Here is an 8,930-nt window from a genome sequence, read left to right on the forward strand (position 1 = left end):
ACTCAGCCCCGCAGGGAGTGCACCAGGCTCCCAGGGCCCCTGGCTGGGGTCTGCAACCCCGCACACACGGAGGCTGACTCCCTGGGCGCCCAGCAGCTGCCTCTCACACGTAGCTTCCCAAGCGCTGTCCTCCCCAGCAGAGCAATGTGCAGCTGGTTGGGCCCTGCCCCTACGTGCCTGGGCTCCCGCCCACAGTCCCAGCTCAGGGCAAGCAACCCTGAGCCAAGAACTGTAGGAGGCCCAGAGCGCCCCCACCTGGAAGCCGAGGGAACAGCTGGCGTGGAGGCGAGCCTCCTCGAGGGAAGAAGAGGCAGCCCAGCCTCTTTTGGTTCAAGTCCTACTTGGCTGGAGCCAATTGCGCCTCCAGGACGGCAGAGCTCCAGCTCTGCTCAGAGGCCCGATCTGGCAGAGTTGCTGGCGCGAGGCTGCTCTGCCCTGGGCGAGCCTTGCCCAGACTTGCCTCTCTGCTAGGCTTCCTGCCCAGGAAGGAGCAGGCTGCGCGAGGCTGGGAGTCGCCACTGGCGCCTTCCTGTCCTCAGCTCCGCTCCCCCCTCGCCTTTGCACCTAGTCCCCTGGCTTCCTTTGGAAGGGCTTAGGGGCCGGTGGCTTGCACACTTCCAAGGGCTCCAGCAGGAAGAACTCTGTGGGAGGGAAGGGAAGGGTTAGTGCAGGGCTCCCCCAGCGGTTGCTTGGCCGCCCAGACTCAGCCCCGCAAGGTGTGCACCAGGCTCCCAGGCCCCTGGCTGGGGTCTGCAGCATCGCCCACCCGGAGGCTGACTCCCTGGGCACCCAGCAGCTGCCTCACACACGTAGCTTCCCTAGCGCTCTCCTCCCCAGCAGAGTCGTGTGCAGCTGGTTGGGGCCTGCCCCTGCGTGCCTGGGCACCGGCCCACAGACCCAGCTCAGGGTAAGGAGCCCCTGAGCCAAGAATTTTAGGAGGCCCAGATCGCCCCCACCTGGAAGCCGAGTGAACAGCTGGCGGGGAGCCGAGGCTCCTCGAGGGAAGAAGAGGCAGCCCAGCCTCGTTTGGCTTAAGCCCTACTTGGCTGGAGCCCAGTGCGCCTCCAGGACGGCAGAGCTCCAGCTCTGCTCAGAGCCCCGATCTGGCAGAGTTGCTGGGGCAAGACTGCTCTGCCCTGGGCGAGCCTTGCCCAGACTTGCCTCGCTGCTAGGCTTCCTGCCCAGGAAGTAGCAGGCTGCGCGAGGCTGGGAGTCGCCACTGGCGCCTGCCTGACCTCAGCTCGGCTCCCCCCTCGCCTGTGCACCTAGGCCCCAGGCGTCCTTTGGGAGGGCTTAGGGGCCGGTGGCTTGCACACTGCCAAGGGCTTCAGCAGGAAGAACTCTGTGCCAGGGAAAGGAAGGGCTAGTGCAGGGCTCCACCAGAGGTTGCTTGGCCGCACAGACTCAGTGCTGCACGGAGTGCACCAGGCTCCCAGGGCCCCTGGCTGGGGTCTGCAGCCCCGCACACACGGAGGCTGACTCCCTGGGGGCCCAGCAGGTGCCTCACACACGTAGCTTCCCTAGCGCTCTCCTCCCCAGCAGAGACGTGTGCAGCTGGTGGGGGCCTGCCCCTGGGTGCCTGGGCTCCCGCCCACAGCCCCAGCTCAGGGTAAGCAGCCCCTGAGCGAAGACCTGCATGAGTCTCTGAGCGCCCCCACCTGGAAGCCGAGTGAACAGCTGGCGGGGAGCCGAGCCCCCTCGAGGGAAGAAGAGGCAGCCCAGCCTCGTTTGGCTTAAGCCCTACTTGGCTGGTCCGAGTGCGCCTCCAGGACGGCAGAGCTCCAGCTCTGCTCAGAGGCCCGATCAAGCAGAGTTGCTGGCGCGAGGCTGCTCTGCCCTGGGCGAGCCTTGCCCAGACTTGCCTCGCTGCTAGGCTTCCTGCCCGGAAGAAGCAGGCTGCGCGAGGCTGCGAGACGCCATTGGCCCCTTCCTGGCCTCATCTCTGCTCTTGCCATGCCTTTGCACCTAGGCCCCAGGCGTCCTTCGGGAGGGCTTAGGGGCCGGTGTCTTGCACACTGCCAAGGGCTCCAGGAGGAAGAGCTCTGTGCCAGGGAAAGGAAGGGCTAGTGCAGGGCACCTCCAGCGGTTGCTTGGCCGCCCAGACTCAGCGCCGCACGGAGTGCACCAGCCTCCCAGGGACCGTGGCTCTTGTCTGCAGCCCCACACACCCGGAGGCTGACTCCCTGGGCGCCCAGCAGCTGCCTCACACACGTAGCTTCCCTAGCGCTCTCCTCCCCAGCAGAGACGTGTGCAGCTGGTTGGGGCCTGGCCCTGCGTGCCTGGGCTCCCGCCCACAGCCCCAGCTCAGGGGAAAGAGCCCCTGAGCGAAGACCTGCACGAGTCGCTGAGCCTCCCCACCTGGAAGCCGAGTGAACAGCTGGCGGGGAGGCGAGCCTCCTCGAGGGAAGAAGAGGCAGCCCAGCCTCGTTTGGCTCAAGCCCTACTTGGCTGGAGCCGAGTGTGCCTCCAGGACGGCAGAGCTCCAGCTCTGCTCAGAGGCTCGATCTGGCAGAGTTGCTGGCCCGAGGCTGCTCTGCCCTGGGCGAGCCTTGCCCAGACTTTCCTGGCTGCTAGGCTTGTTGCCCGGAAGAAGCAGGCTGCGCGAGGCTGGGAGACGCCACTGGTGCCTTCCTGGCCTCAGCTACCCTCGCTCCTTGCCTTTGCACCTAGGCCCCAGGCATCCTTTGGGAGGGCTTACCGGCCGGTGGCTTGCACACTGCCAAGGGCTTCAGCAGGAAGAACTCTGTGCCAGGGAAAGGAAGGGCTAGTGCAGGGCTCCGCCAGAGGTTGCTTGGCCGCACAGACTCAGTGCTGCACGGTGTGCACCAGGCTCCCAGGGCCCCTGGCTGGGGTCTGCAGCCCCGCACACCCGGAGGCTGACTCCCTGGGCGCCCAGCAGCTGCCTCACACACGTAGCTTCCCTAGCGCTCTCCTCCCCAGCAGAGACGTGTGCAGCTGGTGGGGGCCTGCCCCTGGGTGCCTGGGCTCCCGCCCACATCCCCAGCTCAGCCAAGCAGCCCCTGAGCGAAGACTTGCATGAGTCGCTGAGCGCCCCCACCTGGAAGCCGAGTGAACAGCTGGCGGGGAGCCGAGCCCCTTCGAGGGAAGAAGAGGCAGCCCGGCCTCGTTTGGCTCAAGCCCTATTTGGCTGGAGCCGAGTGAGCCTCCAGGACGTCAGAGCTCCAGCTCTGCTCAGAGGCCCGATCAAGCAGAGTTGCTGGCGCGAGGCTGTTCTGCCCTGGGCGAGCCTTGCCCAGACTTTCCTCGCTGCTAGGCTTCTTGCCCGGAAGAAGCAGGCTGCGCGAGGCTGGGAGACGCCACTGGTGCCTTCCTGGCCTCAGCTCCCCTCGCTCCTTGCCATTGAACCTAGGCCCCATGCGTCCTTAGGGAGGGCTTAGGGGCCGGTGGATTGCACACTGCCAAGGGTTCCAGCAGGGAGAGCTCTGTGCCAGGGAAAGGAAGGGCTAGTGCAGGGCACCTCCAGCGGTTGCTTGGCCGACCAGACTCAGCGCCAAAAGGAGTGCACCAGCCTCCCAGGGACCGTGGCTCTTGTCTGCAGCCCCGCACACCCGGAGGCTGACTCCCTGGGCGCCCAGCAGCTGCCTCACACACGTAGCTTCCCTAGCGCTCTCCTCCCCAGCAGAGACGTGTGCTGCTGGTTGGGGCCTGCCCCTGAGTGCCTGGTCTCCCGCCCACTGCCCCAGCTCAAGGCAAGCAGCCCCTGAGCGAAGACCTGCACGAGTCGCTGAGCCTCCCCACCTGGAAGCCGAATGAACAGCTGGCGGGGAGGCGAGTCCCTCGAGGGAAGACGAGGCAGCCCAACCTCGTTTGGCTCAAGCCCTACTTGGCTGGAGCCGAGTGCGCCTCCAGAATGGCAGAGCTCCACCTCTGCTCAGAGGCCCGATCTGGCAGAGTTGCTGGCGCGAGGCTGCTCTGCCCTGGGCGAGACTTGCCCACACTTTCCTCGCTGCTAGGCTTCCTGCCCGGAAGAAGCAGGCTGCGCGAGGCTGGGAGATGCCATTGGCCCCTTCCTGGCCTCAGCTCTGCTCTTGCCTTGCCTTTGTACCTAGGCCCCTGGCTTCCTTTGGAAGGGTTTAGGGGCCGGTGGCTTGCACACTGCCAAGGGCTCCAGGAGGAAAAGCTCTGTGCCAGGGAAAGAAGGGCTAGTGCAGGGCACCTCCAGCGGTTGCTTGGCCGCCCAGACTTAGCGCCGAACGGAGTGCAGCAGCCTCCCAGGGCCCCTGGCTGGGGTCTGCAGCCCCGCACACCCGGAGGCTGACTCCCTGGGCGCCCAGCAGCTGCCTCACACACCTAGCTTCCCTAGCGCTCTCCTCCCCAGCAGAGACGTGTGCAGCTGGTTGGGGCCTGCCCCTGCGTGCCTGGGCTCCTGCCCACAGCCCCAGCTCAGGGCAAGCAGCCCCTGAGCCAAGACCTGCACCAGTCGTTGAGCGCCCCCACCGGGAAGCCGGGTGAACAGCTGGCGGGGAGCCGAGCCCCCTCGAGGGAAGAAGAGGCAGCCCAGCCTCCTTTGGCTCAAGCCCTACTTGGCTGGAGCCGAGTGCGCCTCCAGGTCGGCAGAGCTCCACCTCTGCTCAGAGGCCCGATCTGGCAGAGTTGCTGGCGCGAGGCTGCTCTGCCCTGGGCAAGCCTTGCCCAGACTTGCCTCGCTGCTAGGCTTCCTGCCCAAGAAGGAGCAGGCTGCGTGAGGCTGGGATTCGCCACTGGAGCATTCCTGGCCTCAGCTACGCTCCTGCCTTTCCTTTGAACCTAGGCCCCTGGCTGCCTTTGGAAGTGCTTTGGGGCCGGTGTCTTGCACACTGCCAAGGGCTCCAGGAGGAAGAGCTCTGTGCCAGGGAAAGGAAGGGCTAGTGCAGGGCTCCTTCAGTGGTTGCTTGGCCGCCCAGACTCAGCGCCAAACGGAGTGCACCAGGCTCCCAGGGCCCCTGGCTGGGGTCTGCAGCCCCGCACACCCGGAGGCTGACTCCCTGGGCGCCCAGCAGCTGCCTCACACACGTAGCATCCCTAACGCTCTCCTCCCCAGCAGAGACATGTGCAGCTGGTTGGGGCCTGCCCCTGCGTGCCTGGGCTCCCGCCCACTGCCCCAGCTCAGGGCAAGCAGCCCCTGAGCCAAGACCTGCACGAGTCGCTGAGCCTCCCCACCTGGAAGCCGAATGAACAGCTGGCGGGGAGGCGAGCCCCCTCGAGGGAAGAAGCGGCAGCCCAGCCTCGTTTGGCTCAAGCCCTACTTGGCTGGAGCCGAGTGCGCCTCCAGGACGGCAGAGCTCCAGCTCTGCTCAGAGGCCCGATAAGGCAGAGTTGCTGGCGGAAGGCTGCTCTGCCCTGGGCGAGCCTTGCCCAGACTTGCCTCGCTGCTAGGCTTCCTGCCTGGAAGGAGCCTGCTGCGCGAGGCTGGGAGACGCCACTCGTGCCTTCCTGGTCTCATTTCCGCTCCTGCCTTGCCTTTGCACCTAGGCCCCAGGCCTCCTTAGGGAGGGCTTAGGAGCCGGTGGCTTGCACACTGCCAAGGGTTCCAGCAGGGAGAGCTCTGTGAGAGGGAAGGAAAGGCAAGTGCAGGGCACCTCCAGCGGTTGCTTGGCCGCCCAAACTCAGTGCCGAACGGAGTGCACCAGCCTCCCAGGGCCCCTGGCTGGGGTCTGCAGCCCCGCACACCCGGAGGCTGACTCCATGGGCGCCCAGCAGCTGCCTCACACACGTAGCTTCCCTAGCGCTCTCCTCCCCAGCAGAGACGTGTGCAGCTGGTTGGGTCCTGCCCGTGAGTGCCTGGGCACCCGCCCACAGCCCCAGCTCAGGACAAGCAGCCCCTGAGCCAAGACCTGCAGGAGGCGCAGAGCGCCCTCACCTGGTAGCCGAGTGAAGAACTGGCTGGGAGGCGAGCCTCCTCGAGGGAAGAAGAGGCAGCCCAGCCTCGTTTGGCTCAAGGCCTACTTGGCTGGAGCCGAGTGCGCCTCCAGGACGGCAGAGCTCCAGCTCTACTCAGAGGCCCGATCTGGCAGAGTTGCTGGCGCGAGGCTGCTCTGCCCTGGGCGAGCCTTGCCCAGACTTGCCTCGCTGCTAGGCTTCCTGCCCGGAAGAAGCAGGCTTCGCGAGCCTGGGTGACGCCACTGGCGCCTTCCTGGCCTCAGCTCCACTCCTGCCTTGCCTTTGCACCTAGGCCCCATTAGTCCTTTGGGAGGGCTTAGGGGCCGGTGGCTTGCACACTGCCAAGGGCTCAAGCAGGAAGAGCTCTCTGCGAGGGAATAGAAGGGCAGTGCAGGGCTCCTCCAGCAGTTGCTTGGCCGCCCAGACTCAGCCCCGCACGGAGTGCACCAGGCTCCCAGGGCCCCTGGCTGGGGTCTGCAACCTCGCACACACGGAGGCTCACTCCCTGGGCGCCCAGCAGCTGCCTCTCACACGTAGCTTCCCTAGCGCTGTCCTCCCCAGCAGAGACATGTGCAGCTGGTTGGGCCCTGCCCCTGTGTGCCTGGGCTCCCGCCCACAGTCCCAGCTCAGGGCAAGCAGCCCCTGAGCCAAGAACTGTAGGAGACCCAGAGCGCCCCCACCTGGAAGCCGAGGGAACAGCTGGCGGGGAGGCGAGCCTCCTCGAGGGAAGAAGAGGCAGCCCAGCATCGTTTGGCTCAAGTCCTACTTGGCTGGAGCCGAGTGCGTCTCCAGGACGGCAGTGCTCCAGCTCTGCTCAGAGGCCCGATCTGGCAGAGTTGCTGGCGCGAGGCTGCTCTGCCCTGGGCGAGCGTTGCCCAGACTTGCCTCTGTGCTAAGCTTCCTGCCCAGGAAGGAGCAGGCTGCGCGAGGCTGGGAGTCGCCACTGGCGCCTTCCTGTCCTCAGCTCCGCTCCCCCCTCGCCTTTGCACCTAGGCCCCAGGCGTCCTTTGGGAGGGCTTAGGGGCCGGTGGCTTGCACACTGCCAAGGGCTCCAGCAGGAAGAACTCTGTGCGAGGGAAGGGAAGGGTTAGTGCAGGGCTCCTCCAGCGGTTGCTTGGCCGCCCAGACTCAGCGCCAAACGGAGTGCACCAGGCTCCCAGGGCCCCTGGCTGGGGTCTGCAGCCCCGCACACCCGGAGGCTGACTCCCTGGGCGCCCAGCAGCTGCCTCACACACGTAGCTTCCCTAGCGCTCTCCTCCCCAGCAGAGACGTGTGCAGCTGGTTGGGGCCTGCCCCTGCGTGCCTGGGTTCCCGCCCACAGCCCCAGCTCAGGGCAAGCAGCCCCTGAGCCAAGACCTGCAGGAGGCGCAGAGCGCCCCCACCTGGAAGCCAAGTAAACAGCTGGCGGGGAGGTGAGCCTCCTCGAGGGAAGAAGAGGCAGTCCAGCCTCGTTTGGCTCAAGGCCTACTTGGCTGGAGCCGAGTGTGCCTCCAGGACGGCAGAGCTCCAGCTCTGCTCAGAGGCCCGATCTGGCAGAGTTGCTGGCGCGAGGCTGCTCTGCCCTGGGCGAGCCTTGCCCAGACTTTCCTAGCTGCTAGGCTTCCTGCACGGAAGAAGCAGGATGCGGGAGGCTGGGAGACGCCATTGGCCCCTTCCTGGCCTCAGCTCTGCTCCTGCCTTGCCTTTGCACCTAGGCCCCAGGCGTCCTTAGGGAGGGCTTAGGGGCCGGTGGCTTGCACACTGCCAAGGGTTTCAGCAGGGAGAGTTCTGTGAGAGGGAAGGAAAGGCAAGTGCAGGGCACCTCCAGCGGTTGCTTGGCCGCCCAGACTCAGCGCCGAACGGAATGCACCAGCCTCCTAGGGCCCGTGGCTCTTGTCTGCAGCCCCGCACACCGGGAGGCTGATTTCCTGGGCGCCCAGCAGCTGCCTCACACACGTAGCTTCCGTAGCGCTCTCTCCCCAGCAGAGACGTGTGCAGCTGGTTGGGGCCTGGCCCAGCGTGCCTGGGTTCCCGCCCACAGCCCCAGATCAGGACAAGCAGCCCCTGAGCCAAGACCTGCAGGAGACGCAGAGCGCCCCCACCTGGAACCCGAGTGAACACCTGGCGAGGAGGCGAGCCCCCTCGAGCGAAGAAGAGGCAGCCCAGCCTGGTTTGGCTCAAGTCCTACTTGGCTGGAGCCGAGTGCGCCTCCAGGTCGGCAGAGCTCCAGCTCTGCTCAGAGGCCGGATCTGGCAGAGTTGCTGGCGCGAGGCTGCTCTGCCCTGGGCAAGCCTTGCCCAGACTTGCCTCGCTGCTAGGCTTCCTGCCCAGGAAGGAGCTGGCTGCGCGAGGCTGGGATTCGCCACTGGCGGCTTCCTGGCCGCAGCTGCGCTCCTGCCTCGCCTTTGAACCTAGGCCCCAGGAGACCTTTGGGAGGGCTTAGGGGCCGGTGGCTTGCACACTGCCAAGGGCTCAAGCAGGAAGAGCTCTGTGCGAGGGAAGAGAAGGGCAGTGCAGGGCTCCTCCAGCGGTTGCTTGGCCGCCCAGACTCAGCTCCAAACGGAGTGCACCAGGCTCCCTGGGCCGCTGGCTGGGGTCTGCAGCCCTGCACACCCGGAGGGTGACTCCCTGGGCGCCCAGCAGCTTCCTCACACACGTAGATTCCCTAGCGCTCTCCTCCCCAGCAGAGCCGTGTGCAGCTGGTTGGGGCCTGGCCCAGCGTGTCTGGGCTCCCGCCCACAGCCCCAGATCAGGACAAGCAGCCCCTGAGCCAAGACCTGTAGGAGGCGCAGAGCGCCCCCACCTGGAAGCCGAGTGAACAGCTGGCGGGGAGGCGAGCCCCCTCGAGGGAAGAAGAGGCAGCCCAGCCTCGTTTGGCTCAAGCCCTACTTGGCTGGAGCCGAGTGTGCCTCCAGGACGGCAGAGCTACAGCTCTGCTCAGAGGCCCGATCTGGCAGAGTTGCTGGCGCGAGGCTGCTCTGCCCTGGGCGAGCCTTTCCCAGACTAGCCTCGCTGCTAGGCTTCCTGCCCGGAAGAAGCAGGCTGCGCGAGGCTGGGAGACGCCACTGGCG

The sequence above is a fragment of the Ovis canadensis genome, chromosome 20 (genome assembly GCF_042477335.2).
Source record: "Ovis canadensis isolate MfBH-ARS-UI-01 breed Bighorn chromosome 20, ARS-UI_OviCan_v2, whole genome shotgun sequence".
In the NCBI taxonomy this organism is placed as follows: Eukaryota; Metazoa; Chordata; class Mammalia; order Artiodactyla; family Bovidae; genus Ovis; species Ovis canadensis.